The sequence below is a fragment of the Gasterosteus aculeatus genome, chromosome Y (genome assembly GCF_964276395.1).
Source record: "Gasterosteus aculeatus chromosome Y, fGasAcu3.hap1.1, whole genome shotgun sequence".
In the NCBI taxonomy this organism is placed as follows: domain Eukaryota; kingdom Metazoa; phylum Chordata; class Actinopteri; order Perciformes; family Gasterosteidae; genus Gasterosteus; species Gasterosteus aculeatus.
The window spans coordinates 5,711,565-5,735,964 of record NC_135709.1 but is presented as its reverse complement, the minus strand read 5'-3'; the positions used below and the strand labels follow the sequence as shown (position 1 = coordinate 5,735,964).

General features: G+C 44.7%; 1 long non-coding RNA gene across 2 annotated transcripts; it reads right to left on the bottom strand.

Annotated features, from left to right (window-relative positions):
* Nucleotides 1-5,449: 5,449 nt before the first annotated feature.
* Nucleotides 5,450-23,815, bottom strand: LOC144390928 (uncharacterized). Of its 2 annotated transcripts, XR_013454754.1 has the most exons (4): nt 11,913-23,814; nt 6,808-11,610; nt 6,166-6,282; nt 5,450-6,001 (listed from the first exon to the last, which is right to left on the bottom strand). It is a non-coding gene; the product is annotated as an uncharacterized LOC144390928 (long non-coding RNA). The 2 variants fall into 2 exon arrangements; XR_013454753.1 differs by having other exon boundaries at nt 6,166-11,610; nt 11,913-23,815.
* Nucleotides 23,816-24,400: the final 585 nt, after the last annotated feature.

Below are 24,400 nucleotides of genomic sequence, written 5' to 3'. Positions count from 1 at the left end.
AGAGACATCCAGAGGACCGAGAGCTGGAGACCAGAGACATCTAGAGGACTGAGAGCTAGAGAAAAGAAACAGTTCTCCTTAACCAGCCTCCTTGTTTCCAACGTGAAAAGTTTGCAGGAATAAAGGAGTTTATGAAAGAAGATGAGTCATGACTCTAATGTTTGGAATGCAGGTCTTCTGTTCCTGCGCTGTAGTGCTACTACTTCAAATGAATTAAAAGAAGTGTGTACTTCTCCCACCTCTGACTCTTTACAGTATTTCTTGAGTTAAAAACTTCTACAAAATAACCTGAAATAGAGTGAGGAACACGGTGTTCGTTTTGTTGGAGAAGAGCAGCATGAAGTGAGTTAATATTGCTGTGTTTACAGCACACACACACACATTAATGCACCGATAACACGAGACTCGCTAAAGCTGCATTCTCTGTAGTAACCAGCAGGGGACGACCCCTGACAGCCTCCCCTAGAAGTTTATGAGAAAATGACTCTACTTCTCTCTTGATTTATTGCCTCAGTAAACATTGTAAACATGAGTTTATGGTCTCAATCTCTACTTATAAGTCTTCTTTAATACCGTATGATGTTCATTTAGTAAATCATGGTCCCTTTAGAGTCAAAAAGACCATAAAGCAGGGGATTCTCTAGGGCGGGGCTGCGCACTGATTTACAGGTCTCTACCACAGTGCTGTTTTCATCTTACAACTTGAACTGCGTCCACTTTCGATTTACAGTTTATGGTCAATAATGATAAACTGATGGTATGATATACATTACAATGTTTGGTACTTAAAAGCTGCGTTTTCTTTCACTGACATATCGCTATTCGTTCTTAACCTCTACGGACCCTTCACACTGTGCTCTACAGAACCCAACATGGATGAGAAGACTTCTCATTGGATCACTTTGCAGAGCTTCTGATCCTCCAGATGTGACTTTGTATTTTGTGTCCTCCGCCGCCGCAGTTCTCCTGGTTCTGGCCGTCAGGGGAGCCGTTCCGGCACTGAACACTTTCTGCGTTACAGGTCAAACCCTCCCAGCAAGGAGAGGGGACCTGCATCAATAAGTTGCTCCTTTGTTCCAGATAACCTGCAGCGTTTAATCCAAAACAAAAACCTGGTAAAATCCAGACAAGGAGCACCAAGAATTCCACTTTTTTACCCCTAAATATTAGAATATTTATATGTGTCACATTATACTGTATACAGATATATCTGATAATGTGAGTATATTTTAACAAAAACATGTGCCTCTCTATCTGTCTGCGGTGAGTGGCAATTTCATAAAATATGTTCATGCTTTGGCAGCAGGACGGCAGTGAGGACGGGACGAGAAAGCACCCGCTTGTTAGCAGCGCAGCGTCGGGGGCGGAGCTTTGTTTTGTTCTGAGTGGAGCTTTGTTCATTGCTTACAGTTTGAACAAATATATTGTTTAATTTTGGATTCAACTGCTGTTTCTAACCGTTTGATTGATTGATTGGTTGGTTGGTTTGTAGTAATAACAAGCGACCTGTTTGTGGCTTTACCATTTTCTCCTGAAAGCACCTCCTGAAAGATGTCCCTTATGAGCAGGAGGACGTCCAGCTTTGATCCTTTGTCTTCTGTTTGTGTTGTTGTTTGTTAGAATGTTATGTTCAGGTCACCTGGTGTTAGCAGGGAAAAGCACCTCTTCTTTATGAACACAAGTCAGAGGAGGCGCGGGGCAGGGGTATGAGCCGTGAATCCCTTTCCAAAATTCCCTTTTGTATGAACGTGCCGCCGAACCAGACGACCAACACTTCAAGGAGGAATTTCAAAGGGATTCCGTGGTAACAGCGTTTACGTCTTTTTTGTAATGTCAAAACAAAAATTCTGACGCAAAAAAGGAATATCAACATTGCGTTTTAATGGCTTTGATTGGAATATAATCAAGATCTTTTCTTTACTACTTTATAGAATAATTTAACATGTGGGGGGCATGTTTCCCTCCTCCGCAGGGAAGAAGACCATATGACAGAACAGAGAGAAACCTAGCCTCCAAAAGAGGAGGGAGCCCCTGACATTCCCAACCAGCATTGCAGGGTAGTGTGTGTGTGTGTGTGTGTGTGTGTGTGTGTTACCTCTTTGTCTGCTTTCTGCACTTTGGACGCAATGTCATACCGCTCCTCGTCAATCTTATCGATGATGTGTCACTGGCGATGAGTGACACAGAGAAGATAAAGGATCTGCGGATGGGATGGTTTCACGACTGCTACTAACAGCCTTTATGAGTTCACGGAGGCTGTAACTTCCTACATTGGCTTCTGTGAGGACAGCTGTGTTCCATCATGCACCAGGATGAGTTACAACAACGACAAACCCTGGTTCACAGCGGAACTCTACGCCTGCAGAAGGATCAGGCATTTAGGAGTGGGGACAAAGACTTGTACACAGAGTCAAAATACAAGTTTAGCAAGGCGGTGAGAGATGCTAAACGACTGTACTCTGAGAAACTCCAACAGCAGTTCTCAGCAAGTGACTCTGCTTCGGTTTGTAGAGGCCTCAAAAACCTCAGAAACTACAAGCCAAAAAACCCCCACTCCATGAATGACCTCCGCCTGGCAGACGAGCTGAATGAGGTAATTTAGCGTCTGCTAAATGACCTGTAATGTAATGTACTGCAGATTCGAAAGACAATGTCCTGATCCCATCCCCCACAGCTCTACCAACCTGCCCCAGTCCCTCTCCCCTCCCTCCCCCAGCCCATCAGGGGCTCATGCCTCTACATCTATTAGTGTGTTTACATGATGGTATAATTTGAATCTTTGCTTAGTCGGACTATGCTATCCTTCGGGGGGAAGTGCTATTATCCCAATATACATGGCAGTGAATAAATCGAATCATTGGCCGAAAGCATGTCATATCCGATACGATAGGTGGCGCTGTTTTCATTACAAATAGTTGTGATACAGCCATTTCCGCTTGACCTCTTCACCACTACCAACAACAACCAACAACATCAACATTATGAGAAAGATGGCGAACGGAGAGCAAGGTGAAGCTACATCCCTCTACTATTTGTGCATGATGTTATTAGGAGTACAGCGAATGCCAATGGCGCTATTGGCTGATTTGATAACGGAGAGAAGACGCCGTCGCCGAAGGTACATAGAGAATTTAATTCTGACCAACAATATATTGTTGAACTCTGCCATTTTACTGCAAAGGTCTCGAAGAGCACTCTGGATGAAGAGCAGAAACAAAGTCTTCTGGGAGAGAGATGTTTTGACCGTATCTGATGACGAGGACTGGAAAGCGAACTTTCGCATGACTCGAGGATCTTTCCACAAGTTGTGTGGAATTATGGAAGGAGTCATGATGCCCGTGGAGGTGACTGTTCGAGCACCAATACTCCTGTCCTACGCTGTCCTCCAAGGCGTAGTGGACGACATGTATCGGTAAGTTTGGGCAAAATACATTTAGTTGTCTGCACTGTGCAACGCGAATGCTTACTAATATGTTCAATTCACCGCGACCTCGGTGAGGCCTGCCGAGGTCTCAGGCCTGCGTGTGCGTGTTTGTGTGTGTGTCCTGTGTCGCCTACATATATTCACATGTGTGTTACAGTGTGTCGTGTGTGCCATTAAAACCTGACAAATTGTTCTCTTTAAGCTTCTGGAGCATCAGCTGTAAGACGCCTGGGTGTGCTCATGACACTAACGTGTTCAGCCAGGCACACTTGTTACCAAAAGTAAGTCGTACTCTGAAGTAGTGCTGGGCGATGTAGACCAAAAGTCATATCCCGGTATATTTTGGTTGGATATCGATATACGGTATATATCCCGATATTTTCTCCACATTAAAGGGAAGAAAACCTGAACGCAAATGTCAAAGCAAAGTCAAAGCCAAATTTGACATGTCATTAGTCGTTTAATTGAAACCAGCAATTTCAGTAAGGAGTTCAAATAAATAAAAATGAGTAAATAATAAATTAAATTAAACAATAAACAAATGCTCAGCCGTTCAAATTATAATATGTAAACATAAAGTGTATAACAGGAGTATTCTTTTTGAAAACAAAGCTCCATAAGGTGCACATATAAATAAAAAAATATCTTCAAAGTAGTTGCGACTGGGAAGCTCATATCTCGGGTCCATCGTTTTCAGGAGCATTTTGAATCCGACTTGTTCAACAGTTGCAACAGGGACCATGTCTTTAGCAATGTGATAGGACACCGCTTTCGTTATAGTGCACCACTTGTCACTTTTCTTTTCATAAGGCACACTGCGGGAAAATGAGATTTGCAGTGTGCTTTGTTTCGGGGCTGGAGCTTGTTCGGGTCGTTTCTGGCATGCGGCTTCTGTAGCGCGCAGTTTCACACACTCTACGTATGGCAGTTTGGTGGTGAAAAAAATTTGAAGTGCTTCCACCCCTGGCTATGACCTGTTTATGGCACTCCCTACATATAGTGATATTTTGTTTCTCATCGGATACTTTAAATCCGAACCATCTCCAAATTACTGAGCCACTGTTTTTTTACGAACCAATTCCTCCTCCTCCGCACGCTGGGCAGACGTTGTTGTTTCCTCCATGTTTGTTGAAGTGTGTGTCCCTGCCCCTCCCCCCTCTGCGCGTGAAAGAGGATGGGCGGGGCGAGGGCGAGAAGCAGTGCAGAGAGCTCCGGGTCGGCAGCTTGCTTGCAGAGCAAGCAATTGAAATATATATCGATGTATGCGAAATTGTCTAATTCCATATCCCATTAAAAAATATAACAAAATCAATAAGATCAATAAATGAGTTATGCTACTGAAAGTTATTAATGCAGATACTAGTGGAGCTACCACCAAGCTATTGAGATTTCTAGGTATGTTACAAGCTTAAAGTAGTATGATGTTTTATAGAGGCTTTATTATGTTTTTATGTATACTATGTTTTATTTATGCTGGGCCATTTAGTAAGCAAGTCCAACACTGGTAACCATTTCTGTTTTTCCTCCCAGGAACCAAGAGAAATCGATGGCGTCTCAATCGGTCACTTCCTGTTGGGAGATCCAGCGTATCCTCTCATGGACTGGATCATGAAAGGCTACACCCATTCCCCAAACATCACCCCTGAGCAAGAGTCCTTCAATGTCTACTTAAGCTCTGCAAGGACCACGGTGGAGATTGCATTTGGGAGACTGAAGTCACGCTGGAGAGAGCGTAGTGACTTCCACTTTACATTCACCTCTAAAGTGATTGCTACCTGTTGTGCATTGCACAATTTCTGTAAGAATGAGAAGGAAGTTGTGAATCCCAACTGGTCAGTGGAAGCGGCTACACTTGCATCGAACCTGCCACAGCCAGGTGGTCGTGCCAACAATCACGCAGACGACACAAATGGACAGAGGATCAGAGCCGCCCTCACAGATTACCTGAGTGCAAACTTCCCCCTGCGCAGACCATACCTTTAGACGTCTTCATTACATAATTGCCATAATTGCCACATAATTTGTCATAGGTTTGTAAATACAATTCTTGTACAGTTCATGTGTGTTTCATTCCACAAATAAAGAAACTCACAGAAGTTTTAGTTAAGTGTTTTATTTATAAGAAATATTAAGAAAAGTAAAACAAGGTATAAAAGGTAAAACCTTGAATGTCCCAAAAAAACAAATATTTATATATATAAATTCTGATTGTGTACGTGTGTATATATATACACACACACACACACTGAGGTAGAGTGTAGAAATTGTGCTGTATGAACGGTAAGGTGCTTTTCAGGCGGTAGTGTAAATAAGTAAGGGATCCATAACCATAATACGCATCTTGCGGTGGTTGATGTTGTGGTAGTGGTGAGAATGTGTTTGGTTGAGGTTGAATGTTATCCATTCTCTGCATCAGCTTCTCAACCATACTGTCAGTGCGGAGGATGCTGGCGATCAACAGTTCCTCCCGGGCCTCACTTCTTGCCATGTCCTCCTTCCATTGTTGAGTCATGACTTGCATCTGGTTTACCAGCACATCAACGTCTCTCATTTGCCTTGTTTGCTGGGTCCTTGTTCCTTTAAGAAATGGCAAGTATAAAGTCAGTTGTATCCCTACCGATGTGGTAGTAACCATCTTGACATCAGCTGTTTGTTAGACTACACAGGATGAGTGAAAGCCTGGCATGAAGATTCTTTGTGATGCTCATATGTTGATGCAGTTATAATATTGCAGAACTTACCAGTTAGATCATCGGTAATTGTAGCACGCAGTGGAGTAGAAGGTGGTGGAGTTGACCTAGGTGAGGAGGTTCCAGATGAGCCTCCGAGCAGCGTCTCTTCCGGGTCCATTGTAGTATCTATAAGATGGTACAGCACAAATAATGATAAAACGTTATTTATATAGCACCTTTCATGCAAAAGAATGCAGCTCAAAGTGCTTTACAGCAAAAACATGCGTAATTACGTGCGCAATAACGTGCACAAAGAAATTACATGCACATAAAAATAGACAAAGAAACATAAAAACTCAACTATAGTGCAAAAACAAATGTAGAAAGTACAGTTTATGTAATGTACACTTTATTACGTTTGTAACTAGCTTTCATTCTAAACTGAATTCCGTGCAAGTTAGTGGGAAGGTCTACACGTTTCTCAAAGACAAAGGTCTGAGGGCTAGCTAGCAAGTGGCACCCATGTTAGCTTCGAAAGTTACGGTTATCAAGTGGGACCCAGGTTAGCCTTACGTGTTATGATTGTACATTGTTTTCATCGTCGATTTAATTCCTCGCAAGTTAAGGGAAGGTACACATGTTTCAACACATATTAGCTAGCATCTGGAATCTAGCACTTGTTTTAGTGTGATGCAACTGAAATTAATTTACCCATGGTAGTTGGCAACTGCACACCCCGAATCTACGCCGTTGTGCTCTACTAGGGACTCTTGTGTTGTCCATAGCGTTGTTTGTTTGTTTTCTGGCGGCCAGGCTCCCAGCAGTCTCTTTCGACTTCCGGGTCACGATCTGGGAGGGAGGAGGGCGGCGGGATCTCAAGCATGCGCAAAGACGCAAAGTCCAGTTCCTTATCCGATTCACCGTTACATGCCGCAATAGTCGAACTATCAACTGGATCGGATCGAGTTATCCAGGGCTGTTAATCGGATCGTAGTCGGACCGCACATAGTCGGACAAAGGTGTTTGCATGAAACGGATAATTCGATTTCAGTCCAACAAAGGCAGTTATTCGAATCCATGTAACCAGGCTGACTATCACCTTCCCCTCCTCCGCCAGCAACGACCCTTTCTATTCTGGAGAGAGACGTTAACCGGCTCTTTAAAAGACAAAACCCCTGTAAGGCAGCCGGTCCGGACTTCGTCTCCCCTCACACTCTGAAGCATTGTGCTGACCAGCTGTCTCCGGTGTTCACTAACATCTTCAACACCTCCCTGGAGACATGCCACGTACCAGCCTGCTTCAAGGCCTCCAACATCATCCCTGTTCCCAAGAAGCCCAGGATCACAGGACTGAATGACTACAGGCCCGTCGCCCTGACCTCTGTAGTCATGAAGTCTTTTGAACGGCTAGTCCTGACCCACCTGAAGTCCCTCACCGACCCCCTCCTGGACCCCTCGCAGTTCGCCTAAAGAGCCAACAGGTCTGTGGACGATGCTGTCAACATGGCCCTCCACTACATCCTCCAGCATCTGGACTCCCCAGGAACCTACGCCAGGATCATGTTTGTGGACTTCAGCTCTGTCTTCTAAACCATCATCTCGTCTCTGCTGCAGGACAAACTCTCCTAGCTGCACCTGCCCGACTCCACCTGCAAGTGGATCACAGACTTCCTGTCCGACATGAAGCAGCACGTGAAACTGGGGAAACATGTCTCAGCCTCCCGGACCATCATCACCGGTTCCCCCCAAGGCTGCGTTCTTTCCCCTCTGCTCTTCTCCCTGTACATAAACAGCTGCACCTCCAGTCACTAGTCCGTCAAGCTCCTGAAGTTCGCAGATGATACCACCCTCATTGGACTGATCTCTGGTGGGGATGAGTCCGCCTACAAGTGGGAGTCTGACCATCTGGTGTCGTTGTGCAGCAGAACAACTTGGAGCTCAAGGCTCTAAAGACAGTGGAGATGGTTGTGGATTTAAGGAAGAGTCCCACCCTCCCCCATCACACTGTGTGACTCCCCCGTCACCATTGTGGATTCCTTCCGTTTCCTGGGCTCCATCATCACCCAAGACCTCAAGTGGAAGCTGAACATCAGCTCCATCACCAAGAGGGCTCAGCAGAGGTTGTTCTTCCTGAGGCAGCTGAAGAAACCTGCCAAAGACGATGATGGTGCACTTTTACACAGCCATCATCGAGTCCATCCTCCTCCATCACCGGTACGCTGCAGCCACAGCCAAGGACAAGGGCAGGCTGCAGCGTCATCCAGAGAGTGACTGGCTGCGGGTCATCCGCTCTGCAGAGAGGGTGATCGGCTGCAATCTGCCGTCCCTGCCAGGACTTGTTCACATCTAGGAGCCTGAAGCGAGCTAAAAAGATCGTAGGGGAGTCCTCTCACCCCGGACAAAAACTGTTTGTGCCCCTTCCATCTGGCAGAAGGCTGAGGTCCATCAGGACTAAGACCTCTGGCCACACAAACAGTTTCTTCCCGTCGGCAGTCGGGCCCATCAACACAGCCCGGTCCCCCACTGATTGACTCACTTTCTTTCTCACTGTTTTCCGCTGGTGCACTTTATTTTTAATTTTTTAAAAATATTTTTGACTTTAACTTTTATTCTTAAACTAACCCATAGCATTATATTTTATTTCATTCCTCGTGCACTGTTTACTTGACGTCCATTGACGTAGTGTCTGCTGTTACACTCCAACCGCCAAGTCAAATTCCTTGTATGTCTGACATATTATGGCAATAAATGTTTCCTGATTTCCTGAGATGAAGATGAGTGTTATCATGTGTGCGTGAGGCTGCTCTCAATGGAACAGTGGGATTACTGGGAGGGTTTTGGGTTACGCAGAGTTTTGGGGGCAAAGGGGTTTCAATCGACTTCTAAATGTTTTCTTAACGTCTTAATGGTTCACATTTTAAAAACTGGTGTCGGTGGCCCGAGTCAGAGGTCAAAGGTCACAGCTTTTTGTTTCATTTCTTGTCGGGCTCCAGCGGTTTGTGATGAGATGGGCAACACCAGCCGGCTCTAACGGCAATGCAGTCCTTTCAAAATAAAGCTTGTTGGGTTGAGCTTAGTCTCACAGCAGATGGCGTCGATAACATCACTCCTAGAACATGTCATCACTCTGAACGTGATTCATCCTGCGTTTTCGGACTAAATTATTGTCATTAAAGCATTACAGTTTTTAAACTTCTTCTTTTGATCACATTTTTTTGCTTCATAATATAAACAAATCTGGTTGAAAATAGTTTCGAAAGTCCGACAAGTACTTGACTATAGCCAAGTCAAATGACCAGTTTTTGTGTTGGATCATTAAAAACAGCCCTTGCCTTGTTGCTCTCGGTGGTTGAATCCTTGTGCATGAGTATTTACACACTTTCTACTTTCTACTCTTCATCTTGCCTGTAAATGTGTTTATATAGTTTTACTATAGTACTTTTTCTTTATTGCATTGTTTGTTTCTTTTACATATACTTTTACAAGATTTAAGGCACGCAGTACATCCTTTCTTCTCTTAATACTTAAGCCTAGTTTATGCTTGTGCGTTTTCAGAGACACTTAAGGACACGAAGACGTTGCGTGTCCCTTGCGTGCCTTTTCACCCCTTCTTGCATGCGTTGACCCAAACAATTATTTTTTTATTCAATGCAAAGAAAAGACTGCTTGTCTCATCTGTCAAGAGTCGGTGGCGGTATTCAAAGAACACAATGTGCGCCTACACTATGAATCCCGTCACAAAGAAAAGTATGATAACCAGAGAGGGTTATTTGGTTATTGTTTATTTCATTAATAGTATTATTATTTATTTCCTGACTTTTTTTCTGTGAAGATCCCGAAAAGGGTAATATTTAGTTTGGTGTGGCTTTCTGGAAAACAATAAATGGAGGATAAACAGGAGGCTAAGGAGGCACTGCAGGACTGCTTTGAGTCCACAGACTGGAATGTGCTGTGTGGACCACATGGGGAGGACATAAACAACTTAACGGACCGTGTCACAGAATACATCAAGTTCTGTGAACTGTAGGATATTAGAAAGAAATATACGACCCGGTTCATAAAATTAATAAAAATGCATATAGTGTACACCAGAATACAGCCATGATTCTGAAACTGTGTAATCCATAAAGTAATGACAATATTGTAAAACCACTGTAAATCTGCAACTGTAATAGAATAATATCGATGCAGTTATGATTGTATTTGATGTAATGTAATCAACTGGAATGCATGCATTTAATACTTGCACAACCACTGATATTGACAAAGGATCATTCGAAATCCCGAGTTACATTGAACTCACCAGAAGACCACTCCCAGAGGTGTGGACACTGACTTTCACACCTTTAAGCATTGTTATAAATACCTGTAGCAACCATTGTTCTCGAGTTCACTGGTGGAGGCGACGGACGGGCACTAGGGATGGTCAAAGGACTGACCTGGGGCCTGTTGGTTGCTGAGACCAGCGGCTCCTCAGCTGAGATGTTCTTTTACCACAACGCCATCTCCTTTATTAAATACATTTGATTTTAACCTTTTGATCAGCGAGGACCTCTGTCCGTCCGGCGTTTCTTCATTTTTGAACACAACAGAACACACCACCGTCCCAGACTGTCCGCTGCTTCCCCAACAACAAGCCGTGGATTACCAGGGACCTGAAAGAGCTTCATAACAAGAAGAAAGCAGCTTTCAAGTCTGGGGACAGGGAGGAACTCAGGAGAGTTCAGCGCGACCTGAAGGTGAAGATCAGGGAGTGTAAGAACTCTTATAGGAGGAAGCTGGAGGCCAAACTCCAGCAGAACAACGTGAGGGAGGTGTGATCCGGCATGAAAGAGATCTCATGCTTCAAGGGAAGACAGAGTCAACCAGGGGGCTGGAGAGGGCAAACAAGCTGAACTGCTTTTTCAACAGGTTCAGCTCACAGCCCTCATCTGTCTCCTCCTCACACCTCACCTCCCAAACACCTCAGCTGACTTCCCCCCTCCCCCCGGTCGCCCCCGGTGAGCTGCATGCACACAGAGCCCCCAACTTCAAAGGGCTCCTCCACCCCCCCACACCTCTGCTGCCTTCCTCCCTCCCCCTTCTATCTCCCCTGGTGTGCAGCATGGACTGTGAGGCCACTTCAAAGGGCCCTTCCCCCACTGACGCAGTGACCCCCCTCTCGGTGACGACTGACCAGGTTCGGAGACAGTTGAGGAGACTCCACCAACGCAAGGCTGCAGGACCTGATGGCATCAGCCCCAGGGTCCTGAAGACCTGTGCTTTCCAGCTGGCTGAGGTCCTTCAACCCCTCTTCAACCTGAGCCTGAAGCAGCAGAAGGTCCCGGTGCTGTGGAAGACGTCGTGCCTGGTTCCGGTCCCCAAGAAGACGACTCCATCTGGCCTTAACGACTATCGACCGGTCACCTCACATCCCATGTGATGAAGGTGCTGGAGAGGCTGGTCTTGGCTGGGAGGCTGGGAAATCTTCACTTGACTATTTTCTTTATTATATTTATTTATTCGTGAAGGTCACTGCAAAACATGAAAACACACTCGTCAGGACAACAGTGCCAACCGTAGGTTTTTCTCCTGCTGAGAACTGGCTTAATCCCTTATTTTATCGGTCTGTAAAACAATACCCTCTGTGGTCACGTGACCGAACGCCGAGGGAAATAATATGAGCTAACGTTAATCGCACTGGAACACAAGCTGGTTAGCTAACATACAGAGAACCTATTTTAAACCCATTGTCGCATCAAAGCTGACATTCTACGACACATAACATGTTATTTTAGCTTCATACACACATCTAATTACTACTGACACCAGCTCACCTGCAAAACATGAAAACACACTCGTCAGGACAACAGCGCCAACTGTAGGTTTTTCTCCTGCTGAGAACTGGCTTAATCCAGTTCCGGGCGCTGGCTTAGATAGAGCCGCCACCACCACTCGTAGCGCGCTGTTCCCGCCTAGTAGTAAAACTGGTGTACTGACGCTTCTCAACACGTTCTTCCCTTTCAGTCAATAATCTTGCGCTGAGGGCGCATCACTGAATCATGAGTCCAATAAACCTGAGAAGCGGTTGTCCATGTCACTGTTCTCTGCTGGTTCTTCAGTAAGAGCTCTCAGCAGTGGTTCACCTCCATTTGTGTGTGAGGGTGTTTTCTCGTATCATTCTCAAGATCTCTCATGCTCAATGGTTGTTGTTGTCCATGGGGCAGTGTTTGTAGAGGGGCTTGGAAAGTGTCTGTACTGGAAATCAATGGTTGTGATGTGACCCGTGGGTCTGAGGTTATGTCTGTGCTGGGCTGTCGTTGTCCCCCATTAGTGTGAGGTGGTCTTGGAACTGTGCTGTCCCTCAAAAGGGAGACTGGAAGGTTGCTTGGACCCTTTCTGAATCGGTCCTAGTCTTGCTTCTGGTCTCCTAGAACGATGCTTGTCTTGCTTCTGGTCCGGCTCTGCGGTGCTGGTTCTGCTGCGGTCCTGATGCTTCCTCCTGGTCCTGCACGGTGGTCAAGCAGACTCTGGGCTGAGGAAGTCCTTCCTCTCAGCGAGATGACGGTTGTTGGTCACTGCTCACGGTTCCTTTGGCGCCGCTCAGGTTGTTGACAGGTGGTCTCTCCTCTTCTGTGTCATCCCTCTCTGCTCCAGCAGGGGTAGAGGTGCGTCTTCTAGATCCTGTGTGTGACTTGAAACTCATTAGACACCCCCCCAGGTATTCCCATAGCTTCTATTCTACTGATGTGGGTTTTAGGTTAATGTAGTTTATCAATTATTGGTGATGCATTCCTGTCTGTTGTTCACTGTGTCTATAGTTATGTTTTGTTTAATCGGGACAATACTGTTACCTTAGTAAGTACAACTCAACGGAAAGGTGAATCTCTTTCACCGTCCGACCAGATGTTCAATGTGAATATGTCTATTTACTGTATAGTTCCATATCAGGGAAATGTTTGGACATTATAAATCAAGAACCTTGATCTCTTGTTCTCACAATAATATCAACCGTGTGTATTTACTCGTATATCTCAATCATTTTTAGCATGGATTTAAATGAGGGGTTTCTGTCCCTTTTCTTAATCTGAAAGTTGTGTGGTAATAACTTGTACAAAAATTAGAGTGTTTGTGGGATTATGGTTGAGTGTATACTTCCACTTGTTATCAAAGGCTTGGTCAGGCGACGCGTAGTGGTCGTCATTGACGTGTGATTGAGATCCACTCTCTTCTTGATCCTGAGAATCTCGCACGTCCTGAGATCAGACTGATCGGGGGATCCGAGGTGTTGGAAGATCAGGATTCCCTGGTCAGCTGTTGAATAGAGAAGCACAATGGGGTGCCTACGTGTGTGTGTGTGTGTGTGTGTGTGTGTGTGTTGGTTGGTTCTCTTCTTTTGTTAAGTTTTCCCATCGTTCAATTTGGAAAAATATGTCTATATCTACATCCCTCCTGTTGAGGCATGTGTTATTTTAACACATGTCTCAAAATAAATGTGTCATAATCAGCATCAAGTCAGCTTCAGACTTCTTTGCATTGTCTCAAAGTTCGAGCTGGCTGGCGAGCTCTTCCTTTAAATTGAAAAACAGAAATTAAGAAAACAACAGTCCCTATGCAGTGATAGAGAAAAATGATTAAAGCATGATACACAGAATATTTGCATTCAAACAGTGTGTGTGGTTTTCGAATTCTGATCCGGGACTCTAAGACCATGTTACTCTCAACAGAACCCCTGTAAAAATAGTTATGCTTATCCCGTTTGTTGTTGTATTGGGAGACCTGCTAAGTCCCTCCTGTTGGTCAGCTGTCAGCACCCTTTGACTTCTGCATTTTACCAATCCGTTCGCTGCTTCCTCCTTTTCTCCTTGCAGCCTGTCTGGGCTCCAGGATGTGTGTGATGATATTTGCCCATCAAGATCAACCATCTGTTGGCCCACTGAGGGCCCCAACCATTACAGTCAGTTTACCATTGTCTTTGTGACTTTCCATCACAATTGGACTTGCATTCTTGCATCCTCAGTCGTCAGGGCTGCAGCCGCTTTCGGGGGTTTGTTACCTGCGTTCTCTACCTGTGAACTCAAAACTCAACTCATGGTTTGTTAGTGACCTAGAACATTCATGTATTCCTAATGAAAATGGTAGATTATCAATATATCATATGTAGTTACATGTTTGTATGGTTTGTTGACAAAATCATTACAGGATGAAAGAGAAAATAACAAATTATTTACAACAAGGTCTACAGATTTGGCTCAAATCACATTATTTCTCACTCATTTAAACGTCTCTTCTCTGTGCTAACTATTTACATATATTCACCCACTGGACTGTTGACCGTCTCTACGTTCCTATGGGTCGCACCTCTCTCGGAACGACTCCCTTTTGTCTTACCAGACCGGCTCCACAGACAGCGTCCTGTCCTTTGTCTCTTGCCCAAGACCCAAGGGTGTGTGTGCTAATGTGCATCTTTAGGTCTGCTGCTGCTGTGTGCCTATGTGTGATGTGTTGCAGACTCTGATTAGAGTCTCTCTTAAACTCAGTAATTTGAAAAAATGTTTAAACAATAAATGGGAAAATTGTGTTAATGTAAGCAGAGAACAATTATATACATGTTAAAACATAAAGAATCACATAGAGCCTAGAAAAAGTCCATAGACCGTTTGTAATGCAAGCAAAAATCACATGGTCCTAAGAATGGAGGAAGAAAAAATGTTAGAATCATTTGGAAATGGGGACATGGGGAGACACTGTTTAATGGGAATACAGAGTGGAGGTGGAAAATACAAAAACTGTGTTACATCTGTGTTTCTTCTTTTAACTGTCGCCGGCTGCCATTTTGGAAATCTCCAAAGCACATGTTCTCCACCCCTAGTAATGGTGGATAACAAGTCATTGTTATCCCCTCTGTAGACCGTGCTGAGAATTTCTTTCTCAGCCATCTTTTAACTGTTTTCTCTATTTATCTCCGCCCGTCATCTTGTAATGTTCCAAAAACATGTGCTCCGTTTTCCCCAAGACCAGGCCCCAATCAAATCCTTAATCCGGCTTCATTCTCTTCTAAACATGCAACATACAATTATACACAAGTTCGCAACGTTTTCAACTGATCTATATTTATTGTAAAAATTTATCCAGTAAATTATTATTTTATTTAAATTGGAACTTCCAGCCTTGAGGGTCTTGGCGCTCTGGTTCGTAACACTATCCTCACCTGCAAGGCGAGTTATATGATGACCTATTTCTTATCTTATTATTTTAGGTCTATTTATCCCTGCACTTAATTATTCGCAAATTTTAGTCAGTTCTTGGCACTACGGCGCGTGGCTCTGTCCTCACAAATGCCCAATATTTTAATCTTGGTATCTAGCCTCATTGGCGTCGTCTAGTTCATATTTTAATTTATTGTGCCGCCTAACAGAGTCTATGAGAGCTTACGGAGACAACGAAGAACCGCCATTACAACGCGAACCTCTTCCACTCAATTACTGCTGGTAACACTCCTGGTTCCATCAGGCCTTGTGGACTTAACTCTGCTAGCGCGTTATACACAGTGCATTACGTATACAGTCTATAAATTGCTATACGTTTATCCCCAACCGGTTAGAGGCCTATACTAGGTTTCCATTCATTCTATGACTGATCAGTTAAATAACGTCGCCCATTCACTTAACGTTAACGCTACACAACCGAGCTTTGTCGGTAACACACACAGAGACGTCCAAACAAACACTATATACAATGTGCTTTTTATCACAACGGCCATTCAAGCTAAGAGAAAACATTTTTTTTCTCTAAAATGTAGTTTACCTCAAAACATCGTATCTTGTCCACCCACACCTAAATGTTCTATGATAAACTATACAGCATTTCGGTTTTAAAACAACTGGTTGCCGGTTACCTTTTCGATGGCGCCGTGTGAGTGAAGAAAATCGATCGCTGGGCTTTGTTCAGATCAGCTGTTCCTCCGTCCGTCCATTGCTCTCCATCACGTCGGGGTCACCAAATTGTTGTGTTCAAAAATGAAGAAACGCCGGACGGACAGAGGTCATCGCTGATCAAAAGGTTAAAATCAAATGTATTTAATAAAGGAGATGGCGTTGTGGTAAAAAGAACATCTCAGCTGAGGAGCCGCTGGTCTCAGCAACCAACAGGCCCCAGGTCAGTCCTTTGACCATCCCTAGTGCCCGTCTGTAGCCTCCACCAGTGAACTCGAGAACAATGGTTCCTACAGGTATTTATAACAATGCTTAAAGGTGTGAAAGTTAGTGTCCACACCTCTGGGAGTGGTCTTCTGGTGAGTTCAATGTAACTCGGATTTCGAATGACGTATTACATGCATGCATTCCAGTTGATTACATTACATCAAATACAATCATAACTACATTGGTATTATTCTATTACAGTTGCAGAATTACAGTAGTTTTACAACATTGTCATTACTTTATGGATTACACAGTTTCAGAATCATGGCTGTATTCTGGTGTACACTATATGCATTTTCATTAATTTTATGAACCGGGTCGTATATTTGTTTCTAATATCCTACAATACTCAACAAGATGGTCAAAGGTTTCTGTTGATGCCACCGATATCTAAACTTAGGTATAAGAACTGCCTCGATGTGTTGGGGGCAGAAGGAGGTTCTTGACAGTCTACTGACCACATAGCTGTTGTGACCCTCTTTCCCTTGCAAGGAAATAAACGGAGAAAAGACATACTTGACTCAGAGCCTTTGTTTTTTACTTAACGATTGTCTGTGCAAAATCTTCCACCACAATTTGGTGTCAGAAGTGGGATCGTTTGAAGCTCCGTCGGGACTCCGAGGACGTCCGGGAAGTGGCCACTTCAGGATCCCCCAAAACGTGATTCTGCCCTATACCTCATCACACTCAGAGAGTGGGGACCGGCGACCAAAAGAGACCTGATTGGCTTCAACACAATCCGATGAGGAAGATTTTCATACGAATCGGGTAAGAAGTTGATATTCTGATTTTCAAACAGAGTTTTTCTGAATTATAACGGGTGATAACAGATTACAAAGACGGGTATTTAGTACTTTGGGATTTTTTAAATTATTTTTTCTCTCCTTAGAAAATCCAAATTTTGGTTATTTGATTGGGCTTCTATTAATGATAACTTGTCTTTTTATCCGGTTATTTGAAAAATGTGTATAAAATTATTAGAGTAATTATACAGTATTTCAGCTTGACACCATGCTTCTGGTATCGCTGTAGCTCTGTTCTCATGTACTGGAGGTGCCCGTCAAAACTGGCACTGTGTACCAGATTGTCGTCCAGGTATGGCTGACACATGACATCTCTAAGGCCATTTAAACAGTCCTCCATATTTCTTTGAAATTCTGCGGGAGCTGAGTTTAGCCCAGATGGTATCTTAATCCAGTGATATAACCCCCAAGGTGTTATAAAAGCTGTTAAAGGTTAGCTTTGTTCATCTAGGAAACCTTGGTGGTAGGCCTTCCCTTGGTCCAGGACTGAAAACCAAGAGCTACCACCTAGTGAGTCCAGCATGTCTTGGATTCTGGGCATTGGATGGCGGTCTGGGACTGATTTCTTATTTAACTCACGGTAGTCACAACACAGTCTCAGCGCGCCATCCCGTTTTTTGACACACACCACGGGCGAAGCATACGGCGACCTTGACTGAGTAATCCAACCACGATTGAGCAGGTCTTGAATGTATTTCTTGACCTCTTGGTGTAAAGGCTTAGGCACCGACATATAGGATTTCTTAACTGGAGTGGTGTCGTGAAGGGTGATGTGTAACTTCAGGGATGGGATCAACCCAATGTCATCATCAATGTAAGAAAAGGCGTGACACTCCTCTCGCAGCATCTGTCTTACCCTCTCTTGTTGTGTTGTTGTGCAGGCTCTAAGTGGTCTACGTTCACCGGGGAGTCCCAGCAACTTGGCATCTCTTTCACTTCCTTGTTTAGCATAATATCTCTCTGATGGACTAGCGAGTTGGCGTTTTGTTTTTCAGTTGAATCAGCTGTTCGGACTGAACTGCATATGCTGTTTTCACTGTCTGCAGGTATCCCAGGATGGTGCGTGCATTTACTGTGATATCAAATTTGTTTGTGTTCATGAGAGAGACTAGAACACACATAGACTTCCCTTGTGTCACTGCCACTAACCCTTCCTCTACAGACACATCCTCACGTAAGTTCGGCTGGTCACAGGGGACAAACAGCAGGCTTTGGCCCTTGAACTGTGTTCCCGCACATGCTCTCACATTCACAGTGGTCACCGTGTCGGCAGCCAAGTGAATTTTCCTTTTGCCAGTGCAAAGAGTTCCAACGTCGCACTCTGAATCTTCTCTCATGAGTTTCATCACTAACTTTGCCGTTTTGCAGGTCACAGAAAAAGCTTGACTTAATTTCTGAATCGTCTGTGATGCTGTCTGCCACTCATCCCCTTGGCTTATAATTGCTTGAATTACATTATACCCGATAATATGCTGCTCAGCCACATTTGAGTCACTTGAGACTAACAACGGGGCTAACAGCGGCTCTGATGAGCCCTGGTCTTGAGGTAGTCTGAATTCTATTTCTACCCAGCCTAAGAAGGGTATTTGTGTCTGATTTGCAGCAAGGCCAATTAAAGTGCCTGAACAGTTCTTCAATGGGGCGCATTGGATGATGGGGCAGGTGAGTCCATTCTTCATTAATAATGATAGCTTGTGCTACGGTGTCCCAGAGTGCCTCCACGGGCACATCATCAAAAAAACATTGTATTAGACATCGCTCACCGATTAGATTAATCAGCCTGGTCTTGCGTTGAGGGGGGAGGTAACACACAGGATTGCCTGGCACGGTAGCGGATGGCTTCGGAGGGGTCGCAGGGGATAGCCGATCAGGGTGTGTGCTGCCTGTCGGTGTCCACTGAGTTGTTTTGCTCACGGGGACCTCTTCAGTGGGGCTACTGGCGGACCTGACCTGGCAGCCCCCTCTCGTTTCCCTGGTCTCTCCTCTGTCTGCAACCGCGAGAGAGGTGTCCCTCCTGCCCACACCGGAAGCAATGGCTACACGACTCTTCTCTGCCTGACTCTTGACAGGCTGTAAATGCGGGTGGCCTGTAGCGAGGAGCATTCAAGGGAGCGTATGGCCGTGACTGTTGTTTACTTGCACCTACAGTCTCCAGGAACAATTTCTTTCTCCAGTATTTCAGTCTTGAGGTCATTAATCTGCTTACTCGATTCTGTGTCTTCATCCTTACAGCGTGCTTGATATTTCTTGTTTTTGCTGGAGACTTCCCCTGTATTCACGGTGCTCACAGCGATGTGGTGCCGATTTGCCTCACCACTGGCTGTCGACTGCTGTGAGTCAGAGGGTAGGTCGATCTAAATCTCACTTATTCTTGAGGGGGGAGGTCGCACCATCTTTCTCAGCTTTTGCTGGCTTTCTTGTTCCAAATTTGCAGCTTCATTGACACGCTCTATCAGCACTTCATCAGTCACTCGATGGTCACACAGGTTTGAGCTGAAACTTCACTGCATCACTGGTCAGCCCTGTCTCTAACGATCGCAGGAATCGTCTCTGAATCAGATCTGGGCTCAGCTTTTCCTCTTCGTCCTCCTCCCCCAGCTTGCATAATTTCTCCCTCAACTCCATAGCTCGAAACATGAAACTCTGTGTGGACTCCTTTAGGTCCTGTGCCAGCTTCATCAGCCTCTGCAGGAGATCGGAGGATGAGTCTACTTTGTAGTGACCACGTAATATGGTCTTTAAAATGGCCAGTGTGAGGTCTCTCTTTATCTCCAACAAGTCTCGAAGGGGCAGGCCTGGGCATATAGCACGGATGACTGCTTTGGTAATTTCTGCTTCATAATATTGTTTCCGCTGCCCTGATTCAATTTGATTCATGAGCCTAGTATATGACAGTCTCTCCTTCTGCCCTGCCTCCCCAATCTGTCCTATAACCCGGAACTCTCTCCTCAAGGTCACCTCAGGGATTTTCTCTTCCTTCTCCTGTGTCGTAATGGCCTTCACCCCATCTCCAGCTGCATCCCTTTCTTCTTCTCGTAACCTCCATGCGTCTTCCTGCTCTTTCTGGAGTTGCGCATATTTCTGCTTAAGTTCTTCGAGTTCTGCTTTATCTGGGTTTGAGGCTGCTGGCTCATCATTCTTCTGACAGTTAATGAAGGTCAGGAGATCTTTAGTATTTAGGATCTTAAGTATTGCAAAAACTGTTCAGTCTCTTCACCCTTCTCCGTTTCCTCCAAAGTGTTCTCTGCTAGCCGGATGAGGGCACGTCTTGAACGGGTCTCGAACCCCCCCCTATCTGGCTCCTCACACTTTAGATGCTGGCACACTAAAACTAGCTGAGACTTCTCAAGAGTGAGCAATGCTTTACTAACTCGATCCTGTAACTCCTCCATTCTTCTCTGTTTAGGTCTTCGATTTTTTTCTTTTTCTAGGTTTGTCTTTTAATATGAAGGTGGACGTGGATGGCTATCCACGCTGCTTCTCCTGGCCAGTTCGCCAGAATGTAACACCCTCAAAGACTGCACGTTGTATTTTTCTTGATCCACATTTATTTATTTGTGAAGGTCACTGCAAAACATGAAAACACACTCGTCAGGACAACAGCGCCAACCGTAGGTTTTTCTCCTGCTGAGAACTGGCTTAATCCCTTATTTTATCGGTCTGTAAAACAATGACGCTGAGGGAAATACTATGAGCTAACGTTAATCACACTGGAACACAAGCTGGTTAGCTAACATACAGAGAACCTATTTTAAACCCATTGTTGCATCAAAGCTGACATTCTACGACACATAACATGTTATTTTAGCTTCATACACACATCTAATTACTACTGACACCAGCTCACCTGCAAAACATGAAAACACACTCGTCAGGACAACAGCACCAACCGTAGGTTTTTCTCCTGCTGAGAACTGGCTTAATCTAGTTCCGGGCGCGGGTTTAGATAGAGCCGCCACCACTCGTAGCGTGCTGTTGCCGCCTAGTGGTAAAACCGGTGTACTGATCGTGAACGCTTCTCAACACGTTCTTCCCTTTCAGTCAATAATCTGACAGGCAGGCCACAGTTTGTCCGACTGGGCAGAGTGCTGTCTGATACGGTGGTCAGTGGTACTGGAGCTCCACAGGGAACTGTTCTGTCTCCCTTCCTGTTCACCTTATACACCACTGCCTTCCAGTATAACTCGGAGTCCTGCCATCTGCAGGAATTCTCTGATGACTCTGCAGTGGTATGGTGTATAATGGATGGACGGGAGGAGGAGTACAGGGCAGTAGTGGAGGACTTTGTGGTGTGGGCGGGCAGAAATCACCTGCTCCCGAACGTGGCCAAGACCAGAGAGATGGTGGTCGACTTCTGCTGAGGGTTCTGGGAGAGGAGGTGGTCATGGTCGAGGACTACAAGTACCTGGGTGTCTCCATCGATAACAGATTGAACTGGAAGACCAACATCAAAGCTGTCTACAGGAAGGGGATGAGTCGACTCTTTTTCCTGAGGAAGCTTTAATCCTTCCATGTGTGCAGCAAGATGTTGGAGATGTTCTTATCAGTCTGTTGTGGCCAGTGCTTTGTACTTTGCCGTGGTCTGCTGGGGGAGCAGCATTGGAGCCGGTGACACCAACAGACTTAACAAACTTGTTAAGAAGGCCGGCTCCATCATTGGATGCAAACAGGACAGCTTAGAAAAGGTGTGGGAAGGGAGGTCACTGAAGAAACTGTTATCCATATTGGATAATCCTGACCACCCCCTCCACCACCTGCTACAGGGACAGCGGAGCACATTCTCCAACAGACTGCTTCAGCTCCGCTGTCACAAGGACCAATACAATAGATCATTCCTGCCCAGTGCAATAACACTTTACAATAAATCTCTGGCCAAATAATGACAATAACAACCCTGTACTGCTGTGATGTTGCTGCTCCTCCTCTTCCTCTTCTCCTTTTACAAATTATTATTATTGTCTCTTTTTGAAGGTTATTCTTTCGTTTTAGTTTATTTTATTTTATTTAATAATTTAATATTCCTATCTTATTATATTGTATATAATGTGTATCTTTTTATTCTATTTTCTTCCCTGTACATGCTGCTGTGATACCAAAATTTCACTCTTGAGAGATCAATAAAGTATCAATCTATCTATCTATCTATCTATCTAAATGCTTATATTTAGGCACCCCTGTGATCTTGCACACTTTTCCTGATACAAACTGCCAACTGCCAACAGTGAAGGGAAAAGTTATGTGGCCCTCACAGGAAGAAGTTTGGGGACCCTTGATCTAAAGACTCAGTGGCCACAAGTCTGCTAGAAATCAAAACAATGGAGAAGCTGCTAGTTTACTTGGTTAAAAGAGGCAAAGCAGAAGGACATTGCTCTCTTAGCTTAGCATAAAGACTGGGGGGTGGTAATTAGAAATGAATGAACTAATTGATGACGCGGTTGAATTAAAGAGGACAGAGCCTCTTGATCAGGGGTCTCAAACTCAAATCAGGTACGGGCCAGATGCAGCTCACCTCGACCGAACCAGGGCCAGACCAGCGGGGTGGCGCTGGCGGTCTAATTCTCAAAAAAATATCAGGAAATCATTATTGGGTCACAGCCACCAGAAGTTATTAAATGCTTTTTGATATCTCATTGTGTTTCGAAGATATGGACCAATGAAGGTTGTAGGGGGTGTGGCCTAAACGTGAAAGACCTATAACTTAAAAAGTAATTGGCCTGTCTTAACCAAATCTCTAGGACATGTTCACATTGAGTCCCTGAGCATACCCTGAGATTCTCAGAATATGTGAACTTTAAGGGGCGCTGCAGTCGTTCTCTGAAATTTTGCTTTTTTTTTAGCGATTCGTATTCTGGATTTACAAACGACCAAACTCCTCCGAGAGTTTAAACCCGATCCACTTCATTTTCGGGAAAATGGATCCTGACAACTGGATGGTCAAAAGTTATTAAAATAAACAGTTTTCGTGACACTATCAGGGCGTGGCCTGACGTCCATTTTGGTCGATTTCGGTACATTTTCTTGAAAACGTAAAATGTTATAACTCCAAGGAACATTTTTATTTCTGGCCGAAATTTCTAATTAATTATGCTATTGTACGCCTCAAAGTATTCCCATGCAGTGATTTTCAAAAAATTATGGCGCCACCTATTGGCTTAGCTAAATGCAAAAGTTGTACACTTTAATGTGTATCTCCTAGCCATTTAATCCGATCAACCTCAAATACTTGCATATAAGCCTTAAGGCTTTGATGATAGTTCACAGTGAATATTGGAAGTTTTTGAAAAACCGTGTTGCCGTGACGACACGGCCTTCGCATGAAAGTTCAAGCAGATACTTTGGTGCCTTGGCAAACTCAAAAACTCTTGAAAACTTCTGTCAGTGTCCTATGTGATGACATTAAAGAGCTGATGTGGACTAAATGACATGCAATGTAATAATAAAGCAGCCCCAGCAACTGCTTTGATCCAGGGGCAGTCATTGGGAGGCTACAGCTATGATCCAGCTGTGTGGATTTCTCCTCCATATCAGCAGACTTGGTGTGTCATGTGTCATATCTTCTTTCTTCCTTCCTTCTTTCTCTGCATCTACATCTTTGGGTTGCTCGAATGCCGTGGCGGCCAGATCCTGGGACGCGGAAGGAGAAAAGGAAACGCTGGAGACTAGGGTGCAACTTGCTTCAGTCCTCGTTGTCCTTCAGCTTGCAGACACCAACTCCGTTGCCTGCATGCTACCCCCTCCAGCATGTCAGTGCTGATGTGAGGCGATCTCTCTTAACACCCGAAGCCTCAGGTGTCCCTGCTGTCTGTCCTTGAATATTACCATTACCAGTTCCTTTCTCTGTCCTGGAAAGCAGCCCTCACTGTGGAGCAGCGGCCCACACCAGACCCGGCCTGTCTGGCTGACCGCTGCCCCCCCGACATGCAAGGGGAGGCGAAGGCCCGTTCATCGCTGCTTGCAGCTTGAATCAGGGCCTGAGCCGACTGCAAGTCGTGCGAAAGGCCTATTGTGTTTCGAAGAATTATTCTTATTATTTTACCGATTCAATCGCACTTTTGAGGCCTTCATCATATTCCAAAACTCTTGAAATTTTGCATGCGCATCAGAAGTGCGAATAAATTTGATAATTTCGGGGTCGCGCATTTGGGTTTGATAAAATGGCTATCTAGCGCCCCCTAGGGACATTTCCTCTGGGAGATTTTTTTCTACTTTCACCAATTGACTTGACATTTTGGACACAGGTGCTCTTGGATAAGATCTACAAAAAAGTCAATCATGTTATGTTATTAAAAGCTTATTGATATCTCATTGGGTTTCGAAGTT